Source organism: Ceratotherium simum, chromosome 22 (assembly GCF_057802395.1).
Source record: "Ceratotherium simum simum isolate JZ-2026a chromosome 22, ASM5780239v1, whole genome shotgun sequence".
In the NCBI taxonomy this organism is placed as follows: Eukaryota; Metazoa; Chordata; class Mammalia; order Perissodactyla; family Rhinocerotidae; genus Ceratotherium; species Ceratotherium simum.
The window spans coordinates 37180628-37207939 of NC_141921.1; positions in this window are offsets into that span (position 1 = coordinate 37180628).

Below are 27312 nucleotides of genomic sequence, written 5' to 3' on the forward strand. Positions count from 1 at the left end.
ATCCTGAGAAGGTTCTATGGAGGTGTCTGTCTAAATTGTCCTCTCAGAAATACTCCTTCCCAACTTCTCTTGCAGAGACTTAAGTGGACTCTTTGATGACTTAGCCCACTGCCAGCTGGAGGTGTTCTCCCAAGAACCACATAGAATCAGAAGCTTTGAATCCTAGACTGTCAGCTGAATGTTTGCTTAGAAATTATTCCTAGGGGTGGGAAATAGGGTTTGTGGTGGTTCATTTTCTGTGTCAACTTGGCTAGGCTACAGTGCCCAGTTGTTTGGTCAAACATGAGTCTAGATGTTGCTGTGAAGGTATTTTGTAGATGTGATTAACACCTACAATCAGATATCTTTAAGTGAAAGAGATGACCCTGGATAATGGGGTAATTGTAGGTGGGCATCATCCAATCAGTTAAAACCTTAAGAGCAAAACCTGAAGTTCCTTGGTGAAGCAGTAATTCTGCCTCAAAATTGTAACATACAAACCCTGCCTGAGTTTCCAGCCTGCTGGGCTGCCCTGCAAATTTCACACTTGCCAGCCCCCACAATTGCATGAGCCAATTCTGTAAAATAAGTCTATATTTATATATATAAATCTATATATCTTATTCGTCCTGTTTCTCTGGAGAACCCTGACCAATACAGAAGCCATCTCTAACGCTAATGTGATTAGTAGTGTCTGCCTTGAAAGCTGTGTTAAGAAGGATTCTGAGACCACATCTAGACTTAATGAGTAAGAGTAAAGTGAATGCAAGTTTCACAGAACAGAGAACTTCTCTATCTTGTCAATTATCGTATCCCCAGTGCGTAGGACACCACGTGCTACATAGGCAGTCTCCTGTGATGATAAATACATTTGCTGAATGACTGAATGATCTTTTAGCAATGTCTGCCATGGGCACAGCAATGGGAGAAGTACACTGTTGCTGACTCATTTCACAGCAGAGGAAATGGAGGCCCCAAGAGGACTTTGTTCAAGGTCACACAGCTGATTAACAGGTGGCATATTCAGGGGCCGGCCCAGTGCCGTAGTGGTTAAGTTCGAGCACTCCACTTCAGTGGCCCAGAGTTCATGGGTTCAGATCCCAGGCATGGACTTACACACTGCTCCTCAAGCCATGCTGTGGCGGCCTCCCACATACAAAATAGAGGAAGATGGGGACAGATATTAGCTAATCCTCCTCAAGCAAAAAGAGGAAGATTGGCAACAGCTGTTAGCTCAGGGCCAATCTTCCTCACCAAAAATGGCATATTTAAGTGTTAAGCACACATCTTCTGACTTTCTCAGCTCAAACTCTCCTTCTCCTGTCTGACTAGGGAATTGAAGAGGAGCAGAAAGTTATCAGGAGAGGAGAACCATCTGCTCGAGAAAGAGGCTCTGTCCCTTATTTGCCAAGACCGACTTTGAAGAGAGCCTTCCAGGGCTCCCGCGGAGATAAGCTACTCCCCATGCCTCCATGCACTAAACCCTCCACACTCCAGGGGGCCTTCCCGCTGCGTCCTGCAGGTCAGCCTCATGCCCTCATCTGCTGCAGGTTCCCTCCTGGGAGGCCTCGCAGAGTGGAGTGAGGGGATCCCCACTGAGGGTCAAGATGCCTGTGCCCCTCACACACCTCCAGCTTTGCCCAGGCCTGGGGGCTAGGTCAGGGAAGTCCAACTGGCCCCTGGGAGTGTTGGTGACCTAAGTGGAGGCTTTCTGACTGTAGTGATGGGGAAGGGGCAGGTGATTGTCAGAAGAGCCAGTGGAGGTTTGTTGAATGACTGAAGAAAAGTCCAAGGCAGATGGAGATGGGAATCGAAGGGAGGCAGAGATACCCAGTGCCCGTCTAGAATCGGCACAGTTCCTTCTTCCTGTCAAGGCCCGGTCATCGGGTCACTGTATTCCTTCTGGACCTCACCTGGCCGACCTAAGCAGCTGGGCTGTTTTCACTTCCAAAGGACATGGCTGACTTCCTTACCAGTGGGTGGCTCCTTGTCCTGCTCTCTCTGTCCTCGCATCCCCACCACACTGTGGGCCTGTGGGATGGCTTTCCCACTGTAGCCCAGGGCCCAGACGTGGGTTCAAATCCTGGCCCTGGGGCACCTGGGGCTGCTCAGCAAGACTTTCAAGTCTACATGTCTGCATCTGTGGAAGGAAGATGAATAATAATACTTGCTTTAGGAAGTCATTTAAGGAGTCTGTGAGTCAATATCTGCAAAGCTCTGCAAGTAGGGGCTGGTATATAGTAAATCCTCAACTAGCATGAGCTACCATTACAGCGGTGGGGTCACTGAGATGACACCCACTGCTAACTCCGTGTTCACCAGCACGGCCCCTGGTTACCCCACAACCACCTGGTGAGGTAAGCAGACCCGGTGCTATCACCCATTTTTCAGAGAACATTGAGGCTCAGAGAGGTTAAGTGACATGCTCCAGGTGAGCCAGCTAATAAGGAATGAAATTTTGCCTCCTTCTACTCACAAGGAAAGAACGTTCCGGTGGCTGGGAAGAAGGGAGGCTGGAGGGGTGACTGGAAGCTTCCACTCCTCTCGGGCGTGCTGGGAGTTCTGCCCTCCACCAGGGTTCTGAGAAGTTCTTCCAGAGAAATGAGAAGTGATTTCTGCTTTTTTTTTCTGGGAAAAGCTGGTCCAGTGCCTGAGTGTGTGGTGTGTATATGTGTGTGTGTACACACACAGATGCACGTATGTGTGACGGTGCAGAGGCGCAGTTTCTCCACAGGCAGGGCTGCTCATCCAGAGGGGCTTGAATGGCAGACATCAGGGCAGGGGCCTCGCAGACCTGGGGACTACAGTTGGCCTTTTCAGGGTCTGTGTCTGGGGTCCCTGCACCCCAGTAGGGCCTGGCTCTTTGCGTCGGCCAAATTCAAACCTAAAGCTGCTACTTGCGACTCTTAGATGCATCCTGGGGTCGTCCCCCACCGTGTGTGCACAGGGCAGGCAAACTCATTTCAATATTAGCTGAAATAAAAGAGGATTAAGAGGTGAAATCTGTGGTTAGGGAAGAAAAATCAGTTCATTGAATGCACTTCAAAGCCAAATGGAAATGTCTTCTGGACCCTCCACTGGTGTTTGGATTATCTTTGCCTGGATTCTCATCTGGCTGCGTGGATTATCTATACCTGTGTGAATGGCACCCATGGCTCCTGGAAGGACTGGGGTGGTGGGCCTGTGATGGGCAGGGCCTGGCCGGGTGGGGAGGGGTCGGTCCCTGTTGGCAACCAAAATGAGTCTGACAGGTTCGGGGTGCAGGGGGGCATCAGGGTCCTTTGATGAAGCTCCAGGCGTGGCAGCAGAGGGGACTGATTGGGAGGGAGAAGGCATCTGTTCTGAGAGGCGGGCTGGGGAGAAGAAACAGTGCTAATCAACCACGAAGGCTACACTCCAGGCTGGTGTTCACCAGGGGGCAGGGCGGGGAGGGAAGGGCAGAAGAGGAGAAGGAAGCCGTTCTCAGAGCAGAAGAAAACCCTCGCCACCACCATGGGGAGTCTACCGGTGGCCCAATGACTCAGGCGGCACAAAGAGTTATCACTTGTTCTGTTGCTCATTCATTCTCTTTCTTGTAAGTGTCTATTCATTTGCAACAATGTGGCAGGCATTGTGTTAGGCACTGAAGGTACAAGAGTAAACAGGAGAGACTGTCATCTCCACTCTCAGGGATGAATACAGTAAATAGTTACTCAGTGCTACAAGTGATGGGTTCTTACCCTAAACGTGATGCATGGGGGCACAGAGCAGGGCAAGAAACTCTGACCTGGGAGAAAGAGTCAGAGAGGGCTTCCTGGAGGAAGTGATGTTTAAGCTCAGACCCAACAGATGATATGGATAATAATAATCATAATAGCAAACTTTCCATGAGCACTTACTATGTTTCAAACAGTGTTCTAAGCTCTCTACATGCATTTTCTCATTTAATTTCCACAACAATTCTATTGTTACCTTTCCTTTCAGATGAGAAAACAGAAGCAGAGGCAGGTAACTTGTCAGGGTCACAAACTGAGAAGTGAGGGATGCTGAAGAGGTGAAGGTGGGGAGAGGGATGGAGAAGCAACGATATGATGCTTTAAGCAGAGGGAACGGCTTGTGCAAAATCATGGAGGTGAGACGGAACAGGAGTGCAACAGAGTACAAGGAGGAGCATGGGGAGAGAGGCTGGGGCAGATCCTCATGGTTCCTCTCTTGAAGGGGCAACAGTCTGGGGGAGGCGGGGGAGAGAAGGTAAGTCCCAGAGATGAACCCCACTCAGGGAGGACCACAGGCTGGGAACGTGGAGGTGGGGACCCCAGGCCTGGGCTGACTGTGGATGCCCCCGAGCCCAGGGACCTAGCCCAGACCTCTAGGTAGGGGAGGACTGGAGCCCCTGGGAGGATGAGGGAGAAGCCCAGTCCCCCAGGGAGGAGCATGCCGGGGGACGGCTGAGTCAGGCTCCCAGTGCTGCATCACTAGAGGGGTCCTGCCACTTCTCCGTGTCCTGGAGAGTGAAACACACCAGGAACACCCCTATCCTGGGATCTAAGCAGGCTGGGAGGGCTTAGAGCCTCGTCACTAAGAGCCCTGGAGTCAGAGGGGTGTGGGTTCAAATCCAGGTTTCCCCATATGTGAGTTCTGTGATCTTGGGCACAGAACCCAACCTCTCTGGGCAGAGGCTCCCTCATCTGTAACACAGGGATGACAACACTTTGGTAGATCTTGTCGGCTGCCTTCCTAAGAGCCACCCCTCATTCCTCCTTCCTAAGGACGCTCCTGTCTTATTCAAGCATTCACCTCTCCCTTTCTCCAGGGCTGGGCACGGGTGATCCTCATGAGAGCCATCAGACAGGGTCATAGTTTCCAGTGATCAGTTAGGAGTCCAGGTTTAAGCCAGTCAGCACATGGCATTCCAATGGGTGGCTGAGGCAGACTGGAGGAAACATTTCATTTTGGGGGGATGGGGGTGGAGTCTTTCTCTCTCTCTCTTTCTCTCCTATGGGGCAGGAACAGGAAAGCCTCTTGCTCCCTTGCTGTGGGCAGCCATCACATGCCTATGAGAGAAACCAGTCCTAGGATAAATCCCACACTTGAGAAGGGCTGAGCTGAGGCAACCACAGAGAAATTGAGCCAGAGCCCTGATCATACTATACCTTGAATCCACCCAACTTCTGGACCTTGTTTTGTGAAAGGTGAAAACCTTATTGTTTAAGCCAGGCTGAGTCCTTTCTCTGTTACTGCAGCCAAATGAATGCAAATGTATATTTCCCAGGTCATTCATTCTTGTTTTCATATATTCAGTCAACAAGCATTCATTGAGCATCTATTAAGAACCGGACAATGCCCCAGGCACTGAGGAGGCAGCATTCAAGGAGTGAAGGGGCTTTCCTATAGAACTTACTCTCTAGTTTGGAGAGGCAGATTGGAAATGAGTAACAGAACAGGAAAATATCAGGGACCAGGGATATGAAGACCACAAAATGGGGTGACATGTGACAGATTGAGGGGGGCATTGAGGCAGGGGGACCATCACTGTCAGAGAGAATTATCCAAGAGGCATCTCGAGGAAGCGACGTTCGAGATGAAAGTTGAATGAGAGGGAAACGGCAGGAGCAGATCACGGAAAGCCTTGTAAGTCGTGGTCAGGGCTTGGATTGTATTCTGGGGACATGGGAAGCCAGTGGAGGCTTCTGGACAGAGGAATGGCATGCTCTGGCTGCATGTGTAGGAGATGGCCATGGCTGCTGTGGGGAGAGCAGCCTCTACCTGCAGGGAATGGTGGCAGCAGGGAGTCCCAGCAGGGGGTTATTGCGGGAACCGACGGCAGCAGCAGAGGAGGCAAGAAGTGGACAAAACTCATCACATATTTGGAGGCACGGGCACCACGTGTCCTGATGGACTGAATGTAGGCGGTAGGACCAGAGATGAACCGAGCCCTGGGGGTTTGGCCCGAGCCGCGGTGAAGATGGAGTTGCCCTTTGCGAAGGGGGGAAGCAGCAGAAGGAGCTGGTCTGCTGGGATGACATCAAGAGGCCATGCGTGTGTGACAGGGCAGAAATGACCAACCTCTGCATGCTCTCAGGCTGTCCGAGAATTCTGGCTGTGCCTGTTCGGGTCTTTAAAGCTCCGCCTCTGAGGTGGGCTCTGCAGTGGCCAGATCAACTCCGTGGGCTTTTGTGATGTGGATGGAGAAGAGGGAAGGAGGGAGAAGGACCAGCAGCTCAGCAGGAGGGACTTGGAGGCCTGGGGGGAGAGAGACACCAGGAACCCTCAGGAGGTGAGGATGGTAAAGGAGCAGTTAGGAATTGCTGCTGTGATCCGGGTATCCTGTGGTGGAGGAATACAAACAAAGACTTGAATTCTTTTGAAATTATTTCCCATTGCTGGGCTGGGTTCCTTCAGTCACAACATTGCCGTGAGACTGGACCGTGGAGGCCGCTATTTTATTAGGGTTACATACAGAAGCAGCAGCAAGTGGTGGCTGTTGTTATTAGGGACTCTTCCAACCTTGAAATGGGGAAAAGCATGGGACAAACTCCCTCAGGGCCACACCTCTCTATCCTTGGTGGTGGGTGGGGTTCTGGGCTGACAACTCTCAGGGGGAGTCCATCCCGGTCTGCAGCACCCTGACTCCCCCTGCCCCCCAGGCCCAGGAATTGTTGAGGACCATCCCCCAACAACACATGCAAAGCAAGCCTAGCCTTAGCTTTCCATGAGTATGGAGGTTGTCACCGGGAGACTGTTTCTTTCCCTATAGGTTAAGATGAGGACCCCAGACCAACGTCGGGGTGGGTTGGGAGAGGAAGACAGCCTTGAGTGTGTCTGATGAGCAGGGTTGGAACTAGGGTGAGGCCAGTGAGGGATCTAGGGTCTAAAATTTAAGCAGACACCCATTCTCAGCTGCCCAATCCCCAGAGTGAGAGCCACCCTGAGTTTTGCATCCTGGATGTCTCATTGCCCCACCCTAGTCCCAGCCCTGTTAGTGGGACAAGAGAGGCTCCATGAAATAGGCTGGTACTGAGGCTCTACTGTTTCTCTCTTACATGACCTGGGGAAGACATACGTCTCTCAGAACTTTCGCTTTTCATCTGCTGAATGGGCATGCTGATGCCTACCTCACAGCGTCCTTGCAATAGTTGGTTCCAACAATGTTGGTTCCCTTCTTCCCTTCTTGGGGGGCCCAGGCAGCAATGAAGAAAAATGTGAGGTTGAAATTATTTTCCCATTTTACAGATGGGGAAATGGAGGCACAGGGAGGTTCATGAACTCGCCCAGCTGTGCACAGCCTGGAAATGGCATGGTGGGGTCTTGAACCCACACTCTTAGCCACTACTATGTGAAACTTCTCTCACCGAGGCAGAGATAAGGAGAGCTGGGTCTGAGGGGTTATGCCACGCAGAAGGTGGCTTTCGAGGTGGTGAGAGAGGGGATCCCTCGCAAGAGATCCATGATGTTATAGATGCCCCTCTGACTCGGCCACCTCTTCCCTGAGGCAGGCTGGAACATTGTGTTCTAAAATGTAGCTTTCATAATTATTCAGGGACGCTGAGGCCAACAGATCAGGAGAGGATGCCACTGGAAAGACAGCGGTTACTCACAGCTGCCCGGAGGAAGGGTCACGCCCTGCAGGGCCACATGGGGAAGCACCAGGGTCAGTCAGGGGGCAGACAGGGCAAGGGGAAATCACAAACAAGAGCCTTTATTGTGGTTTTCGAGGGAAGGAATAGACGAGGTAGGATAAGCAGGCTAAGGAGGTTCAGGATTGGCTGGTAGCATAATTTCAAAAGGCTCTGGGGTAGAGGGTATGCCCCCTGTTGCCTGGTGCCTGGCCCTGGGGTGATCAGGGCGGGGGTGACTTGTGAGGGCTCCATGAAGGGGGTGCCTGGGGGCAGGGGCTCTGGATTGGTTGGTGAGCATAGGAAGGGAACACTTGAAGAAGGGGAGCTGTTTGCTGCCTCTAAGAATCAGCCAGCCCTGGGAGGACTGTCTCTCCCCCGTCAGCAAGGCCCCCAAGATGTTAAAGCATCCAGAAAATAATAAAGCTAGAGAAAGTAATAAAATACATTTAACACACTTTCGGAACTAGGAAGCACTTGCTTGTCTGGAGAGTTTGAGAAGGAAAGAAGAAAAATGTTTGGGCTCTAGAATCATCTGTCAAACAAGGCACTTAGCAGATCCCAAGGCTTTGTTAGGCTGAGCACTGCTGGGAGGGGAGGGGAGCGATCGGCACCAGCAGGGGCAGCCAGGGAAATGGAGGCACAAAGAGGCCCTGAGGCTGTGGGTTCCGCCAGTTGTGGCTTTGCCACCCACTCACAGAGGTACCCTGGCTGTCAACTTATACTTCCTAAACCTGAGACTCAGGTCAGCTTTGGAGGCACAGTTCTGGAGTCTGGACCAGACTTCCTGGTTCAGTTTTTATCTCTGCCACTTATTAGCTTGGCGACCTTGAGCAAGTTACTAAACCTCTCTGTGCCTCAATTTCCACATCTGTAAAATGGGGATAACGATAGTATCAATCTCATCTGTGGTTGTAATGATCACATACATCAACACATATAAGGCACTCCGTGTAGGCATGGGATACAAAGCCCATAGCACACACACATATGTTGGTGGTTGTCACGATTAGTCGTGCAAATGGCTATCAGCTGAGTTAATACCCACAGTTGCACCACCTGACAGGGGGTCTGGTGAGAATTACATTTGGTAACACATTCAGCAGAGTCTGGAACGAGGCACGGAGCAAGAAGTCAACTCGTGTTAACTGATTTTATTGTTATCATATCATACTTTACAGTTACAGTTGCTGTACAACAACGAAAGCCGTCCTCCTCGCACGGTCATCCACGACGCTGGTGCCCAGTGGGTGCTGCCCTCCTCCCTCTAAAGAGGAGGACGGAAGTAGAGCGTTGGCTGCGGGGAAAGCCTCAGTGGATGATGCCCTTGCCTTTCCCGCCAGCAGGAACCCCTGCAGGTACAGCTGTCGCCACCCTGTGCCCGCTGCCCCTCTGTGGGGGAGGAGAAGGGCGGGTGGAGAGTGAGGAAGGACAGGGCCCTGTGTGCAGGTCCAGCCCCTCACGAACACGCTGGCCTGGGAGGCCTTGGCCTCAGCACAGAGCCTTTCTCTTCTGTTTCCTTCCCTTTGCTTTTCATTATCTTTCTTGTAAGCTGTTTTTAGTTTATCTGTTTGCAAAACTTATATATTGTTAATTTTAAAAATCCAAATGATCAGAAAGGCAATTCCCTGGAGTCCCATCACCCAGAAAAAGTGACCACCATCCTAGACTTTCTCCTTTGCTACGCACACTCACACACACACACGGTTTTATACAAATTAAGTCAAATGAAGCACCGTGTTTTGCCATTTGCTTCTTTCATTCAGTATCAACAAGTGGACACGTGACCATCCTCTCTAATGGCCGGGCAGGGCCTCTTGGCTGTGCTGTCATTTATTTCATCCACCTTTGCTCGATGGATACAAAGTTATTCCCATTTTTTTTTTTTTACTATTACAAACAATGCTCATTAAATTTTTTGCACGTGCAACTTTGCCCGCTGGTTTGGCATTGATGCCCAGGAGTAGAAATTCTGAGTCAATTTGGCCCATTCATTCATTCAAGACACTGAGCACCTAGGACACGCCGACCACCATCCAAGGCTCTGGGGTCACAGCTGCGAAGAAAGCAGGCCAAGGCGCTCGTGGGTAACAGACAACAAGCAAAGCCAGTGATCCACAACACAGCATTTGACATACTCGGTCAAATTTGTCCTCCAGAAAGTTGGTGCCAATTTACGTGTCTAAACAGTGAAAGATGAGGCCACTGCCCCTGGACTTTTGCCAAAGCTAGAAGATGTTAATTTCCCCCCATAAATCTGAGAGCTAAAAAAATAAGAAATCCTTGCTGAATTTGTCTAGTGACTAATAGTCATTGCACATTTCCCTGTGTGTCAATTACATGCCATTTTCAAAGCTGTCATTTCCCGATGACCGACTGTAGAAGGCACTGGTCTGTGTGAGGTGGGGACTATGATGATGCATCCCTATTCTACAGATGAGGAAACCGAGGCACAAGGTTACACGCCCAGACAGTGCTGGGCAGGAATTTGACCCCAGGGCTGTCTCCAGGGTTTAAAGACGAAACCACTTCGTAAAGCACCTCCTCCCCCACCGCACTGACCGCAGGACTGACGCCTCTTCGTCTGTGGATTGGGCGTTGCTGGTGCCTCTTCAGTCAATTGCCTGTTCATGTCCCTCCTTTTCTTATTAACATAGAACCTTCCAGGGCCTTGAGTTCTCATCAGTAAATGAGGATCAGAATGTCCACCTGGCCAGGGGACAGTGGGAATTTAGGGGAGATGGAGGAGAAAACACACAGCCCGGTGCCCAGCACATAAGAGCCTCAACAAATGTTCTTTTGAACAACAGAAAGGCACTGCATCAGAAGTGCTCTGGACACAACAGTCTCTGCCAACGGGAGGGATTACTATCAAGCAAGTGGAGAGGGGAGACTTGGAGTCCTTCCTGGGGAGGTGCGGAAGCCACCTCAGTCCGGGACGTTTGGCTCTGGTTCGGCCCAGGGAGCTGCAGCTGGGCTGGGCTGTTGGCGGGGAGGGGACTCAGGAAGAGCTGCATTTGGGCCAGCCGGGGTGCGAGTCAGCCTCCCAAAGAGCAAAGGCCTCTGCCAGGCAGCCAGAGTTGGCTCTGGGCAAAGATCCCAACGTCCAGGACCTGGGAGTCAGGGTAGTGCTGGGGCCGAGGCACTTCTGCATCCACGGAATGGGCACGGAGACGTAGCCGCTCCACGGGGGGGCACTGCAACCTCATCATAGAGACAGGGCTGCCGAGACAGTGGGCCTCGAATGGGGACCAGAGCTGGGTGCAGTCACAGCTCCATTGCTTACAGGCACCAGGAAGACGACAGACAGGGCCCCTGCCCTCAAGGCGCTTACCTTCCAGTGGCCTGAAGGAAGACCCTCTGCCTGCCCCTCCGTGGAGGGTGAGCTGGAGAGGGGAGATAATAGAGGCTGAGGGTCTAGCCAGGGAGGATGAGGGCCCAGACAATGGGGACAGTGGGAATGGAGAGAGGAGGCTGGAATGAGAAGATTTTAAGGGCATAGGACCAACAGCAGTTGAGATGGAGAAGGAGAGAAGGAAGATGCCCAGGTTCTTGGCTTGGACACTGAGGGGAAGGTAAGTGATGCTGGGGAAGAGGGCACAGGGGAGACATGAGAGATGTGTGGGAGGGAGAATCCACCGGGCTATTGCTTGGATGTGGACAGCGAGGAGGAGAGAGGGCCGGGAAAGACTCTCGGCTGGGAAAGACTCTCGGCTGCTGGCGGTGCTGCCTGAGTGGAGGAATGCCATTGTCACAGACAGGACGTGGGAGAGGTGGGGCAGGTAGGAGGAGGGAGGGACTTCAGTGTTGGATGTTGAACTAGAGGTGCCTGTGGGGACATCCAGGCGCAGAGGTCAGCTCTTGAGAGCCACCGCCTCCCTGGACTACTGGGGCTTCTTCAACCTGCTGGGCGCTTCTGGGAAACTCGTGATATTCGTCAGAGCTCCCAAAGTGATCAGAAAGGGCTGAGGGCTTTCAGCAACGGGGCAGGACAAAAATGACTCAAGTGGGAGGTGGGAGCCTTACCAGGCTGTGCACACTCCCCCTGCTCGTTGCAGAGACCCCCGCAGCTGTCAGCCCGGTGCCCCCGGCCCCCTCTCCTAAAGAGGAACCGTTCTTTCCTGCCGGGGAGTGGGGTGTTGAGGGGTGGCTGTGGGGGAGGGGGACTGCATGGGGGAAGGGAGTTGAGGAGAAGCATGCCACAGCCGGAGGGGCTGTGAAGGAGGTAGATGGGGGAGGAAAAGGGAACTTAATAAGGTTGGAGACTAAATTTGGGGGTCACCTTGAACAGACTTCAGTAAAGAAGGCAGTTACTTTTAATTATCTCTGCTGCTAACGTGAGCTTTTGGAGACAATGTGGCTCTGAGACTGGGCCACAGAAGCAGCGTGAATAATGACAGGGCTGTAGCAATGACAACCGCTCCCTTTTATGGAGGGTTTTAAGCACATGGACTCTGGGACCCGACTGCCTGGGGCTTAATCCCTGTGGTGCCTCGGTTTCCTCAACTAGGAAGCGGGGACGATACAAATACTGTTCTGATTATCTTCTGCTGTGGAACAAACCACCCCAGAACTCTATGGCGTAGAACACCCACCATTTTATTATGCTGACGATTCTTTAGGTCAGCATGGGGCAGGGCAGAGAGGGGTGGCTTGTCTCTGAGCTCTCAGCTGGGAGGACGTGAGCGGCTGGGGGGCGGGACTCCTCCGGGACCGCGCATCAGAGCACCTGCGTGTCGCCTGAGTTTCCTTGCCGCGTGGGGGCCTGGAGTCGTCAGACTTCATATGTGGGGGCTCAGGGCTCCGGAAACTGGGGTTCCCACCAACCAGGCAGAAGCTGCCTGGGCTTTGCTGCTTTAGCTTTGAACGTCACGTGGTGTCACTTCCCACTGTGTTCTGTGAGCTGAAGTAGTTGCAAGCCCGCCTAGACTCAAAGCAGCAAACTCAGCAGCAGCTGAGCAGCAAGCAGACTCAAAGCAGCCCATCTTGTTGATGGGCTGAATGTCAGAGTTTGCAATCAAGTTTAATAACAGCCACAGGTACCTACCTCATAGAGTGGTTGTGGGGATTAAATTAATTACTTAATACCTGGAAAGCACTCGGAACAGGGCCCGGTATCTAATAAGTGCTCAGTGAATGCAGCTATTATGGTGACTGTCATTGTTGTTACTGTTAGACACCCCCAGTCTGCTGGAGGAGGAGCAGGCTCCAGGTCAAGTGCTGGGCGGGGAATCTGTCCCTTCCTTCAGCCTGAAGGTCTGCGTGCCCAGTGATCCCCTTTCAGATGCTCCCATTCGTACCCACCCTTGGTATCTTTTCTTCCTCCCCCCTCCCCAGCCCTGAGGCAAAGATGCTCAGGGAACCATTCCCGGATAATGCATTCCATTCCAGGAGCACCCTCAGATCTGCATCATTGTCACCACTAACTTAACATCATTAAACCCAGCGTTATTAGCAACTCCTCAAGCAGATGGATGGCGCCCCTCCAATTCCAGCAAATGAACTTTCCTCCTGGTGGCTGCACTTGGAGGTGGACCTCAGCCATTTTTCTCGAGCCTTCCTGGCCTCTGGGAGGACAGAGTGCTTGGACCCTGGCCTGAGCCTGCTGCTGGGGTCTGGGGGGTGCTGATTCCCACCCTGGGCTCCCAGCGGAGAACCGGGCTCCTGACAATGGCTGGCAGTGGGTACTACGTGTCCCTGTTACTCAGTTATACGGGGTGGCAGGTGACTGTGGCCTGGACTTCTGTCTCTGAGTCTCACCTCTACAGCTTATGAGCTGGGTGATCCTGGACAGGTTCTTCGCCCCTCTAAGCCTCAGTTTCCCCAGGTGTGAAAGGCAGAGAACAATGCCTGCCTTGGGTGCTTGCTAAAAATGCAGATTCCTGGTTCCCACTTGTACCAACAGAATCGGCCTCCTCCTGTCCTGAGGATGAGGCCCGAGGGGGTAAAACAGGTGGTCAGAGAGCCGGTGGGCAACTTAGCAGCTCCCTGGGCCTCAGTCTTGTCTGTGTGCCGGGAGTGTGTGTAACAGTACCTCCCACGGGGTTGTTGGGAGAATTATAGAAAAATGACGGAACTTCATAGCCCAGTGCCGGGCACACAGTGAATGCGCCATACGTGTCAGCTGTATCTGTTACTGTCACCAGGAGCCGTCTGGTGGGTTCTAGGAAGGAAAGGAACTTTCTGGTGGGGGAGGCATGGGGACCCATGACATGATGAGGCTGGGGCAGGACTGGAAACGCAGAGGACAGGAGCCCACGGGAGGAGGGCCCTCCTTTCCTGTCAATCTAGGTTCAGTCCATTGCGGAACTTGAATATCGGCAGCTGGTTAGCTACGTGACCGGGGTAGGCCCCCTCTTCTCTCGGGACCTCACCTCATTCATGCAGCCACATGGCTGACCTCAGAGTGGGTCGATCATCTTAAATCTCGAGCAGGACCAATTCCTCTACAGGATTCCACCCTCACCGCTGCCTGGCCCCGAGGTCAGCCAAGGCCTCTGCTGCCCGCCCTCCCCTTCACAGGAAGCGAAGTGGTAGAGATTGTTGAGTCCCGTGGCTTTGGTGAGCACTGCAGAGCTGTGTGACCTCAGGCAAGTCACCTCGCCTCTCTGAGCCTCCGTCTTGTTGGTGGTCAGATGGGGATAATCATTCCCGGCCTCCCAGCTCCTCAGGCTGCTGTGGACCCCATCAGACAATGGATGCAGACTTGCTTAGCAAACTGTCAAGCTCTTTAGGATGAGGCTGAGTAGCAGGGACCCACCCATTGAGCAGATGGGCAAGGTGAGGGGTCTCGTAGCAGAGGCCACTCAGCAAGCCGACAATGAGCAAAAGAGTCGCCTCCTCCGCCCCGACTGCTCATCCAGCCTCCTGTCCTGATGAACTCCAGCCCCATGGGAGCCCCCGACCTTGGGGTTAGGCCCGAGCTCCTACCCGGCTCTCCCCAGGATCTCGACACACAGCAGCCCCGGGAATCATTAACCCCAGGTGGGGTCCGGGAGAGGCGTAAGTGATCCCCAAAGAGCTGACGCAGAGGAAAGGAGGAGAGAGAGCCCTGGACGGTGACCCCAGAGGCCATGAGCAGTGGGGACACGGCCACCTCAAGAGCCCCTTACGACCTCAGAGTAGCCTCGTCATGCCCAGCAGCACCTCGTTCTATATGTCTCCCGAGCACACGTGAACATCATAGAGGGTGACCAACGTGTCCCAGTCTGCCTGGGACTGTCCTAGTTTTGAAACTGAACGTCCTGTGTCCAGGGCCGATCAGAACGGTTGGTCACTCACATCGGGGCCCTTGGGTTAGAAGCCAGACCCTTGGCCTTGAGTCCCAGCTCTGAGACTTGCTGCGTGATTTGGGCAAGTTACGGACTTTGCTCCGCTCCGGTGTCCTTGTTGGTAAGACGGAGGTAACGCACCCACCTTGCGGGGCCCTGTGTACTTGGCTCGGTCGCGCCTGTGGAGCATGAGCACCGGGTCTGGCGTCTGCTGTGAAACATCAGCTGCTGGTACTCTTTCAAATCCCCTTCCCCCAGAGGGAGGCGATGTGCCTGCAGACTCACTCACCTTGCCCGGCACCCACGGGGTGCAGGCCCTGCTAGTGGGGGTCCTGGAGATGAGGATGCCCTGGTCCCACTCTCAGCAGGGAGCTGAGAGCTGCGTGTAAATAATGACCCCAGCTAGAAATCAATATGTGTCTGGTTGGCGTGTAAAAACAAAGCCTTGATTGTTGACTCGTTCACTTAGAACAGGTGAGTTTTATGGCATGTAAATTATCCCTCAATAAAGCTCTTAAAATAAACCCAAACCAATAAACAAGGGCTCTGGGGGCCTTTCGGAATAGGAAGCACTTATTATGGCCAGGGATGTGGTGATCATGGAAGGCTCCCCGGAAGAGGTGGCATTTGAACTCCAGGAATGTGGGAACTTTGGACGCTGGAGGTGACAGGAGGCAGGGACACTGGGCGATGGGCATGGTGTGAAAGCCTGGGTTGATGTTCACATTGTGCTACTCTCAAGCTGTGTGACCTTTGGCAAATGGCTTTATATCTCTGAGCCCCAACTTCTCTCATCTGTAAAATAGAAAGCCTCTATGCAGAGTGCCCAGAATGGTCTCACAGAGCACCTGACACAACGGTGACAGTTTTTCAGGAGCAGGATAGGCAGAGTCAGAAGGGCCCGTGTAGAAGATCCTTCATTCGGTCAACAAACTTTCATGCTGTGTGCCTGAGACCCTCTGGCTCACGGAGCTTACATTCTTTTTTTGTGCGTGTGAGGAAGATCAGCCCTGAGCTAACATCCACGCTAATTCTCCTCTTTTTGCTGAGGAAGACTGGTTCTGAGCTAACATCCATTGCCAATCCTCCTCCTTTTTTTTCCCCAAAGCCCCAGTAGATAGTTGTATGTCATAGCTGCACATCCTTCTAGTTGCTGTATGTGGGACACGGCCTCAGCATGGCCGGAGAAGCGGTGCGTCGGTGTGCGCCCAGGATCCGAACCCGGGCTCCCAGTAGTGGAGCGCGCGCACTTAACCGCTAAGCCACGGGGCCGGCCCCGGAGCTTACGTTCTAATAGGCACTCACCAAAGAGGACCAAATGGAGAAGTGCAAGCCGCTTGGCTTGGCTGGAGCCCAGGGGTGTACAGGGAGCAAAGGGAACAACGGTGGGGAGAAGCCGGGGTTTGCAGTGGAAAAGCCCCGCAGAGTAGCTGTGATTTCTCTGCTTGCACTGGGGAAGAGTGGGGAGTAGAGGAAGATTTGTAATCAGCTCAAGGTGGACCCCTCCCTCCCTCCCTCCCTCCCTCCCTCATTCCCTCCTTCCCTTCCTTCCTAAAAAGTCCCCATGCCAGCCCCGGGGTTACCAGACACAGCTGTCTTCGTGATGCTCACTCCTAATGCGAGAGGCAGACGTTAATCAAATAATCCCTCCAAGAGATGTGAAGTTTGTGAAATTGCAACTCTGATTAGCTGTAAGAGGACAGGGGTCTGGTGCGCTGAGATTTCATAAGAGAGGGGGTCTAACCTCGGCTAGAGGGTCAGGCAGGCCCCCTGGGAAAGACGTGAAGGATGAACATGAGCCACAGAGCAAAGGAGGCTGGGAAAAGGATTCCAGGCAGCGGGCACAGCATGGGCAAGGGCTCTGTGGCAGGATGGTCACAGTGAACACGAGGGTCTGCAGGGCGGGTGTGTGACAGGAGACAGGGTTGGAGGAGTCAGATGATTTGGGCTCTTGGAGGCCACGTTTGGGGCTCCACTTTTCTCCTGAGAGTACTGGGAGATCTTGGAGGAGGGAAGTGGGAGGATGACGTGATCAGATGTGTGTTTGTGAAGATCATCAGTGTGGTGGGGACAAGAGAGAGGAGGGGTCCAGAGAGGAAGCAGGACGTCTTAGCTTAGGGTCACTCAAAAGCAGAGCTGATGCCAGGATGTAGGGGCAGGCCGTTTATCTGGGAGTGACCTCTGGGAGCAGGAGCGACGAGCAGGGAGAACAAGTCACGGAGGGTCAGGAGGCTGGGTCACAGGGCGCCATTCTGCTGGGACCTCCAGAGGAGTGAACACAAGGCCTCCCAGAACTGCCCACCCACCCCAAATGGCAGGCCGGGACATTATCCATCGGGGTGCTCCCACACTTCTGAGCTGTGCATGAACACAGGCCCCCCAACATCAGAGGAGCCCCAGGGCAGGCAGGAAACAAAATTATGGCACACACCTGAGGCCAGACATTGTCAGCGTGCAGCGAATCAAATCCTGCAGGAGCTGTGTACTCCATACCTGTGATGGGGGCCACCGCAGTCATCTGGGTAAGAGCCGAAGGAGGTAGGAACTAGGGCGGTGGTCTGGGAGATGGAGGAAAGAGGGTGGATTCCAAACTGTTCAGGAGTTGACACAACAGTTCTTGGTGATGGATTTGGCTGAGGGTGGTGCCCTTCATTAAGAAAGAGAATCCTGGGCGAGGACCAGGTATGAGGGTGGGGAGGGTAGGGATGGTCGGCGGCCACGTGGAGTTGGAGGTGCCTTTGAGATACCCCAGAGACGGTGTTGAGAAAGCCGCTGAATATATGAATGGAGAGACCTGGGGAGAGGTCGGGGCTGGAGCCATAAATGTGTGAGTCATCCGAGTCTGGTGGAAATTGAAGCCATAGGTGAGCATGAGATCACCTGGAGAGAAAACAGAGCGGAAGGAGCCTCCGAGGGGAGGAGAGTAGGCTGGCCTCTGAGCCACCCCTGCCCCAAGTCTACCTGCAGCCCCCTCCCTCCTGGACCACCCTGTGCCCACCGCACAGGAGGCAGTGACATTTCGATACTTGTGATTCTAATTGAATTTAATTGTCTCCTCGGAGTTGGGCTAAAACCTTTTCAAAGTCCCCTGAAATTAGGGAACATCGATAACACCACTCCTCAGGGTTTAATCTGTGTCCACCCAGAGAACAGTGATTAATTTTTTACAAGCTAATCATATCTCTCGGGCAGGCTGTCAGTGGAGGGCCCGTCATCTCTCATCAATAATGAAGTGATCCCAGCTCCCGCTTCTCTGCAGCCTCCTGCATAATTCACCAGGAGGGCTTCAAACGCAGAAGCCGAGGGGGTCGGTCGTCTTAATCGGTGTCCTTGTAATTATCTACGGGGGCGGGGAGGGGTGGGAGGGAAGGGCAGGGGTTATAAAAACTGATTGATGAGCCCACATCCGGCTCCTCGTCATCGCCTGTCTTCTCCGCCCAGCTTGCCCCCCTCCAAATCCCTCATCTGCACCCCTCTCTCTGTTCCCTGCCTTTCACCTTCCCCTCCTTTCTCCCCGTCTGTGACACTACTTCACATCCTCTTCTGGCCCAGCTCTGTCCTTTGGCCCCGCAGCCAAAGTCCCGTGAGATGGTATAGGCCCCATTTGACAGATGAGTAAACTGAGGCCCAAAGAGGGGAAGCAACTTGCTCAAGGTCACCATGCAAGTCAGTGGCAGTCAGAGCTAGACGTACAGTTTGGGGTCTCCTGGACCTGTGCTCTGGCCCCCAAACCTCAGGCCAAGTGAGTGGACGGGAAGCCCCCATCCCTGCCCCAGTAGTGTGTCTGTACTTGGAGGCCAGAGGGGAATCTGTCATTTTCTTCCCCCGGAAGCCCAGCTCAGGCCTCTCCCGGAGGACGTGCTACCCTGTGTGCACAGCTGGCCCTGACTTCTGTCCTCCTTTGTGGTCCTTCTCTGTCTCTGAGGCCAAAGGTCAGAAGCGACGGTGGCCCGAGATGGAGTGAGCTGGGAGGAAGTGGAGAGGGCAGGGACAGAAACAGCAACCACTTGCCATTTCTCCTCTTTGATGCCACTGAACAAGACAGCGCCCACTGGCTGATTGGACAGATTCCAGAAACATGGGGAAGGCCTGATGCCTGAAAATGCCCCCAGGGGAACATGATTTCTGGAATCTAAGCCTTGAGCAAATGCCCCGGGAGGGCCAGTAGCTAAGATGTTGTCCAGAGAAGAGAAAGGTCTTCCTGGACCCCCCACTTAGCAAGCTGCTGGCAGGCAGGACCGAGAGTCCAGGTCTTTCTGTGCCGTCTCCGTCCTGGGAAGGAAGCTCCCTTCCTCGACATGGATCCTTCTCTCCAGGCATGGCTCAGGTCACTGAGCAGTGCCCAGGAGCTCCCCAGTTCTCTCTGGGTGAACCCCAAATCTGGGCCTCTGGCCTGACCTTGTGCTAAGCAGTGGCCAGGGCTTCCCCCAGCTCAACATGTCAAAAAACTTGACCCATCACTCTCCCAGCTGCCCACCCCCTGGCCCTTTGTCCCATTTCTGGGTCATCACTAGGGTGACCAGTCATCCTGGTTTGCTCAAGAGAGTTTCCAGGGACACGGGACCTTGTTTTAAAACCTGGAAAGTCCCGAGCAAGCCAGGATGAGTTGGTCACCCGACCATCCCTTCTCCCAGCCTCCCACACTAGAAACTTCAGCCCCGTCAGCGAGCAGCAGTGCTGGGGGTGGGAGGGAGCCGTACCCAGTTCAACCCGCTGAATCTCTCCAGGCCCTTTGTTCTGAGGACCCAGTTGGTGCCACTCTACACGGAGCCTGGCCTTCCGAAGGCTCCAGGCAGGCCATGGACTGAGTCCTGGCTCCAGGATTTCCCAGCTGTGTGGGTGACCTTGACAAGGTCGTGCTTGCGGGAACCGGAGGTTAACGTCTGCCCAGGCCAGGAGGGTTAACAGTGGGTGAAGGAAGGCGGGGCGTTGACTCACGTCCATCATCACCGCGGGCCCCGTCCCCCGTCCTCCCCTGGCCTGGCTCCCACCGGTGCCCACAGCGCCCCTTGGATTAAGGGGCCGAGGTGGCCCAGCCTAGCAGGAGCGACAGGACCATGGTGACTTTAATGCTGCTCAGATCTGTGGTTCCGGGCTACAACGCTGCATTTGCATTTAAATGGAGGTTTGGAAGTCTGTAAATCTCCATTTCCCAACCGCGGAGGCCTAATGGTTGTTTAATCATGTTTGGATGAACCCCTGAGCACTGGGGGTTGGTGCGTCTTAAATCCACACAGCAAAGACAAGGATCAAATGAGGGACGTTCAGGTCAAGGGCTCTTCCCTCACCACCCGGGCCAGCGCACTGCTGGGGAGGTGGGCAGACTATTTGGTGCTCTCCACGGACCTAGGTAGGCCCCTGATCCCCGCTCCTTCCAGGGAGGCCCCTGGGATTGCTCAGAAGGAGCTGTCACCGAGAAGAGGAGAAGCGGTGGCTGAGATGTGGCTTCAGAGAGACGTGGGCTGGAAGCCTGACCTGCCCCCGATCAACGGTGGCCCTGGGCAGCAGGTCACTCAACTGTTCTGGGCGTCCCCGTTCGCATCTGGAACACACCAGAGTATCCTTCCAAATCATGTACACAAAGTACCCGCACACAGTAGGGGCCTTTCGAACAGTAGTCAGTATAACTCCGAATTGCTCTTAACTTTGAGAGGGCCTGGCCCCCGGGGGCCTGCTTCACGGCTGTGATTCTCAGACTGGGAGGTGAGTTACTGGGGAACGTATCTAAAAAGCCGTCACCCCCACTCTGACTGCCCCCCGGAGTTGGGAGAAAGGGAGGGAGCTTTGTGGTAAGAGTTAATGACACTCATTTGGCCACTTGAGCATCCTCTGTGTACTTGTCTTTGCCATGAGCCCCAGCTGCAATGACTTGTCCTACTGTGTGAACATGAATGCAGGTGGCACGTGGCCCAGTTTGGGGGGCTGTGCTCTCTGTGCTCAAAATAATGCCTGATGTTTCTGTGGCCCTGATGGTGTAGAAAGCCCTGTATCGTTAACACGACACGGCCACATCCACTATCTGGTGAGATCCTTGTAAGAGCCTCAGGATACATAGATACATAATCACATATCATTGTGGATGAAGGCAGAGGCTCAGAGAGGGAGAGCCACTTTCTCGAGGTCACACAGCTGGGGTGTGGTGGATGAGTTTAGCCCCCTCCAGGGCTGCTCCCTGTGCCCTGTGCCACCTCATACAGGAGTGTGACGGGAAGGCGCTCTCAGGAACGTCTGGATTTGAAACATGCTCTGCACCTCCGCCTCTTAGAGTTCTTTTGTTCCAATTTTGAGGGAGGAAGCAGGGATTTTCATCTCCTGATCATCTCTGCCTTTGGAAGTCGTCCCTCCCGGGGCCCTTCTGAAATTCGGGCAGGGTGGCTGCAGGACTGGGGGGACCCGTTGGCCTCAGTGTGCTCACCCACTGTCCACTCCGAGCCGCCTCCAGAGGCTTAAGAGGGACTTTGTCAGTCCTGGGTGTTTCTTGGTCTGTGCTGGTGGCTGTGACAGGAGGCAGGTGTGTTCCTGACCTGGCTGGATCCCAGGGTTTGGGATGGGACAGGTGACCTTTCCAAGGTGGCATTTCCAGTCTTCCTTTGTCCCCCGGAATTCTCCTGAACAACCAGGTCAGTCTGGAGCCGGGGAAGGAACGTCTCCAATTTCAGAGAAGTTACTCAAATGCTGGTGGGAGAGAGCAGCGAGGCTGAGGCTCGGGGATTTGGCCCTGCCATCTGCCTTGTCCTCCCTGCCCGGGAAGGGCTGGGGACGATGCTGGAAGTGGATGGGCTGTGAGTGAGGATGGGGCCTTGGCCACCCTCCTCCGCCCGTCCCCCCAACCTCCTGGGACTCGTCCTCTGTGAACACAAGGCTCTGCCCACAGACCACGGCAGAGCTGTTCCTTCAGCCTGACCGGCCCATCCACTCGTCAGCTCAGGGCAAGCCCGCCTCTTTGAAGGAGCTCTCCCGGTGCAAACCCAGGTCCCTCTCCCGTGACTTCATCATGCTTTGTTTGTACCTGTTTCTGCAGCTCCTGCCTGGAGCCCTCAGGAGGGGTGAGCGAGAGTCAAGCCGTGGGCCAGGGCTCCCACCCCAGGTCAAGCAGACAACGCTGCTTCTGTCTGTTCTAAATTTGGGGATTTGACTTCAAATTTCTTTTTTCTTTTTATTTTAAGATTTTATATTTTTGGAGCAGTTTTAGGTTCACAGCAAAATTGAAAGGAAGGTACATCAATTCCCCATATACTCCCTGCCCCCCACATGCACAGCCTCCCCTACCAGGGGGGTACATTTGTTGTAAGTGATGAACCTATGATGAGTGCCATCCCCTTGTGCTCCTGTGTGAGGCGTAAGGCAGCACCGGGCACAGAGAGCAGCTCTGGAGAGGGGTAAACCCAACCAGGCTTGAGCTCTGCACCCCAGCTGTGTGACCTCGAGAAAGCGGCTCTCCCTCTCTGAGCCTGTATCTTCATCCACAACGAGGGGATAACGATACACGTATCATGAGGTTCTACAAGGTTCTTACTGGATAGTAGATGTGGCTGTGTCGTGTTAACGGTACAGGGCTTTCTACATCGTCAGTGCCACAGAAATGTCAGGTATTATTTTGAGCCCATGCTCCCCGTGGAGGGCCAGGGCCCTCACCACAGACCTGAGCTAGAGTCCAGAGGGAGGTGCTTGGACCTCACGGTTTGGCAGAATCCTGGCTCCTCCACTATTAACCCAGAGATAGTAAGCAAGTTCTTGCTTCTCTGTGCCTCAGTTTCCCCATCTGTAAAATGGGAATAAAAATAGTATGAAGATGCAGTGAGATGATACACACAGAGCACTGTGCACAGGGTGCAGCTCATGTCCTGGTGAGCACTCAGTGAATGTCAGTGGTTATTATTATTATTATTATTATTATTATTGCCACCCTCTGATAGAAGGCCTCTGGGGGACTGAAGACACGAGAAGGAGCAATGGGCACTCTGGTCTCTCCCTGTTACTCCCCTTGCTTCAAGGGTCTGTCCCTGGATCCTGGTCCCAGGGGGTAGTCGCAGGTCAGAGGTGGCTTCTGGGGTCAGAAGGGTTTGGGGACAGAAGGGCGCCGCAGAAATGAGCAGCTGTCTTGACTACAAGGTTTCTCAGACCCCAGTGCATCTTCCGGAAGAGACAGGAGTGTGCCGTGCTCCCAGCCTTCCTCGGCCGTGGACACTCCCCGTTCTGGGAGCGGCTCGTCAGACCAGCTGGCACGCTGAGGGAGCCTGGCTCTGGGGGTTAGGGGCGGGCCTTACGCTGGCAGTTAAGGCCCATCATGATGCGACTCCTGCCGGCCCACCCACCATAGTCTCCTCGTCCTCCTCCTCGACAGGCCCCCTGTGTCCCGGCCCCAGCCGCCTGCGTGGCTGATCCAGAACATGCTAGCTGCTGCCTCACCTGAGGACCTCGCACACAATTTCCCTGCCTGTCCAGTGAAATCTGACTCATCCTTTAAGTCTCAACTCAGATGTGGCCTCCTCTGCAAAGCCTGTCTTCACCTCTGCAGGCCGAGTCAGGTGCTGCCTATGTTCCCCCCTCCACTTTGCTCAAGCCCTTATCACTGCAACATTTTATGTATGTGTTTCCCTTCCTCATTAGCTCATGGGCTTCTCAAGGGCAGGGACCGTTACTTATTACTAGGCTGGCATGTAGGCCTGGGGGCCTAGCACAGAACAAGTGCCCAACAAATAGGAGTTATTACTTGGACGTGTGTAGTGGTATTCAGGGACATTGTCTAGCTTAGTAGTTAAAGGCATAGTCATGGGCATCAGACAGACCTGGGTTTGAATCCCAGCCTCACTCTTTATTAATGATATAAACTTTCAACAGTTATTTAACTTCTCTAACAGTTATTTAACTTGAACATCTGTGAAATGAGGGAAAGAACTCCACCTTCTACACAGGGTTGCTATCATCCGTTGTGCTCGGAGCAGCTGACACAGAGCAAGGGCTCAGTAAACGGGGATTTGTGGAATGAACAGGCCCTTGGGCTCTGGGTGGACCAATGAACACTCTTCCCTGTGTCTTCAGCAAATTTAACATGAGCATCCATGTTCCCGTCTGTAAGACGGAGAGGGTAACACTACCATATGGCTGCTGTGAGGATGAAGTGGTTAATTCACTTAGTCCAGCGCCTGGCGCACAGTCAGCCCTCAGTAAGTATGATGCACTATTATTCTCATCGTTGTTGTTAAAGATCCAGGTGAGAATCTCGACACTCAGCTCCCCCGCCCCCGTGGTATAGACTGCCCTGCCCCTGACCCGCACTGACCTGAAGGCAGACCGCCTCCGCCAGGAGGCGCCTCCAGGTCTCTGTGCCTCCTCTCCACCACCGGCCTCCTCCCTCCGCCTAGGGCGGAGTCCACTGCTCCCAGCCCCGTGCTCCCTGCCGTCGGCTCGGCTCAGCAGCCCTGACACAGCTGACTGGGAATTTGTTTTATTTCCGTGCCTGCCCCCCTCCGTGTCTCCCCTCTGAAAAAGCAATTAAACTCGTGTTTACCAGAGTGGGCGGCTGTCATCTGTCGTTTGCCCGTCTCATCCTGTCGGGCTGCCCCACTTCCCGCCTGCTTTGCCTAGGCTGGGATGAGAGATTTGCATACTCAGTAGAAATGGAACTCAGAAAAGGGTGGGGTTCAGGCCAGCGAACTGGAAGCGCAGCTCTGGGGACCCCAGTGGACCTGGGAGGGCTGGTGGGTGGGGGATTTTTCCCCAACTTGGAGGTGCTTTGCAGGGTCTTGCCTTCCTATCCCTGTTGGGCAGGGCCGGTCCCCCTCCCGAACCCATCCCCAGAGGCCAGGCCAAGGCCAGAGGGGCCGCAATTGTCTGCCGACCATGCCTCGCTCTGCAGGCAACTTTCAGAGGCTCCCCAGTGCCCTGGCTGCCATGGTCCCATCTCATCCTTTCCTGTCCCCTTTGGTCCCTCTGAGGGGCCAGCATGGCAGAATAGATCACACGTTTAGGAGTCTAACTACTCTGGGACAAGGACTTGGGTGGAGGTAGGTTATCTGGGAGGGGGCTTCAGGGAGCTCAGTGAGGGAATGGGGGGAGCAGGCCAGGGAAGACAGAAACGTCCATCAAAGCTGTGTCAGTGAGAGGACAGCTGTGGGCAACTGGCCTCCAGCCCTCCAGGGACTCTCCGAGAGACGGAATCCTCCCACTGAGGGCTGAGGAAGCTGGCGTACTTCTCTGCTGGCGTAGCCCGGTGAACCTCGCCTCCCTATGTCTGCGCCTGGCAGAGGCCCCTCCCACATGGATGCTGGGCGGGGCCACGGGACTCGCTTTGGCCAATGAGACATGAGCACACACGATGTCAGCAGAACTTGAGTGCTGGACCTCTGGCAACGCTGCTGCCAGCACACCAGCAACCTGGGCTAGTGACTGAGAGGCCATGCAGAGGAGCAAGGTGCCCAGCCCCCAGCTGTACTGAACTGCCAGACGTGTTGGGCCATCCCGTCCAGGACAGCTGCTTGATGACGGCAACTGCAGGAGTGACCCCAGACGAGACCGGCCCCGCTGCAGAACCATGAGCAAATAAACGATGGTTGTGTTAAGCTGCAGAGCTTGGGGCTGTTTGTTACACAGCAGTAGATAACTGATACACACGGCTCCCATTCTTCATTATTGTGCGTTGCTCTGGGGCACTAACTCCCAGACGCTCCTGGCTGGCCCCGCATAGACTCCTGTGGCCAGAGAAAGGCTTCAGGCAGAGGGATGTCCTGTTTGAGGCAGGGCATCCTGTCGCTGTATGAGAACCATCTGCTGGAGCTGCTGGCAATGTCCACGTGGGCTGCGGTGCTGGCGCAGAGCACTGGCAGCATCCTCTACAGCCACCTGGCCCTGAAAGATAATCAGCGAGGCTGCCCTGCGGAAGGCACCCCCCAGGATTCAGCTCCATGAGGACGGGGACTGTATTCCCACCACCTGGAACAGTGCCTAAGAGCTCCGTAAATATTTGTTGGATGAAGGAATGAATGAAATATAACTGAGTAGAAATTAACCAGGTGAGGAGGAGAAGCAGGACATTTCCGGGCAGGAAGAACAGCCCTGCCCAGGCCAGAGTGGCAGGAGTCAAGGTGGAGAGTGCGGTAGGAGGTGAAACTTGGGGGACACCAGGCGGGACTGTGGAGACCCCAAGAAGGCTCCCCAGAGCAGGGCATCATCAGATTAGCCTTAGCAAAAAGCACTCTGCCTTTGGAGACAGCCCTGGAGGAGCTGAGACGGGAGGCAGGAGACGGAGAGGAGGTCACTGCACGGTCCAGGCGGAGGGGATGGTGCTTGGAAATAGACAGAAGCAGACGGACACGAGATATTTAAGAGGGGAATCAGCAGGTCTTGATTGAAGCAGTCAGGAGCTCGACAAAGGTTTGCTTGTGATCTTCCAGCCCCACCTTAGCCCCTGCCTGCGCTCCTCCCTGACTCGTCTTCCAATAGCATCATCACTGGGAGACTTTACCAACATCCCACTCAGGCAACACTGGGGGACCCCTCTCGGTCCCCAGGGTGCCTTTCTCTGACTTCAATTATGACGCTTCGCACTATGTGGCTAGCTTTTAATAGTGCCGGGCTCATAGTGGCTACACAGTAAATATTACTCTTCGTCCCTTCCTCCCTCCTTCCTTCCTTCCCTCCCCACTTCCCTCTTTCCTTCTGCATTCACTGAACCTGGCACTCTGCTCCCCTGCAATATTACCGCCCGCCCCACTGCCGCTCCATAGCAAAGAGGTGGTGTGCATTAGGGGAAAGAACACGGGATTTGGGTTCAGGTGGTCTGAGTTTGGAGCCAGCTCAGCCATTTTCTGGCTGCGACTTTCTGGCTGAGCCTCTGTCTCCTCACCTGTAGGATGGCATATACACCTTGCAGGGTTGGCACGAGGAGAGGCGATACCGTTAAGTACGTAGCCCAGAGTAGACTCCCTGCAAGAGAAGCCTGCTTTGGACTTGACCCCAGCCCTGGGCTGAGAGGCCAATGTGACCGGACAGGGAGGAGGGGGCCCTCTGCCTCTCTTTCCCCCGGTAAGATGTGCAGCCTGCTTCCGGAGGTGGTAGGGCGTCTCCTTATTAAATGAGGAGCTGGAGTGATTAGGCGTGCTCCGCGGCCTGGCTCACGTCCTATTTTCAACTCTTTCATTTGTGAAGCCTGTTAGGAGGAGGTAGTCTTTTTCTTTTTTATTAAATTGGGAAAGTTCTACGGGAATCTTTGAAATGTTCAGAGTAGTGGCTCTTTAAAATAAAAGGGAAGATAAAGGGAGCTGTCCCAGTCCTTGGGTCACACAGGAATTGTGTGGCCCCAAACATCGTCTGAAATGACAACCATCGGCCCTTACCCAGGGACCCGCTTTGTTGTAGAGAGACTCCTAGGGTTTGTTATAAGGGGGTTGCCCCCGGAAGCCTCTCTGGAGAGCGCTTCCAAGGAGCTGTGCGTTTTACATCCATTACAATCAAATCAGGGATGTAAC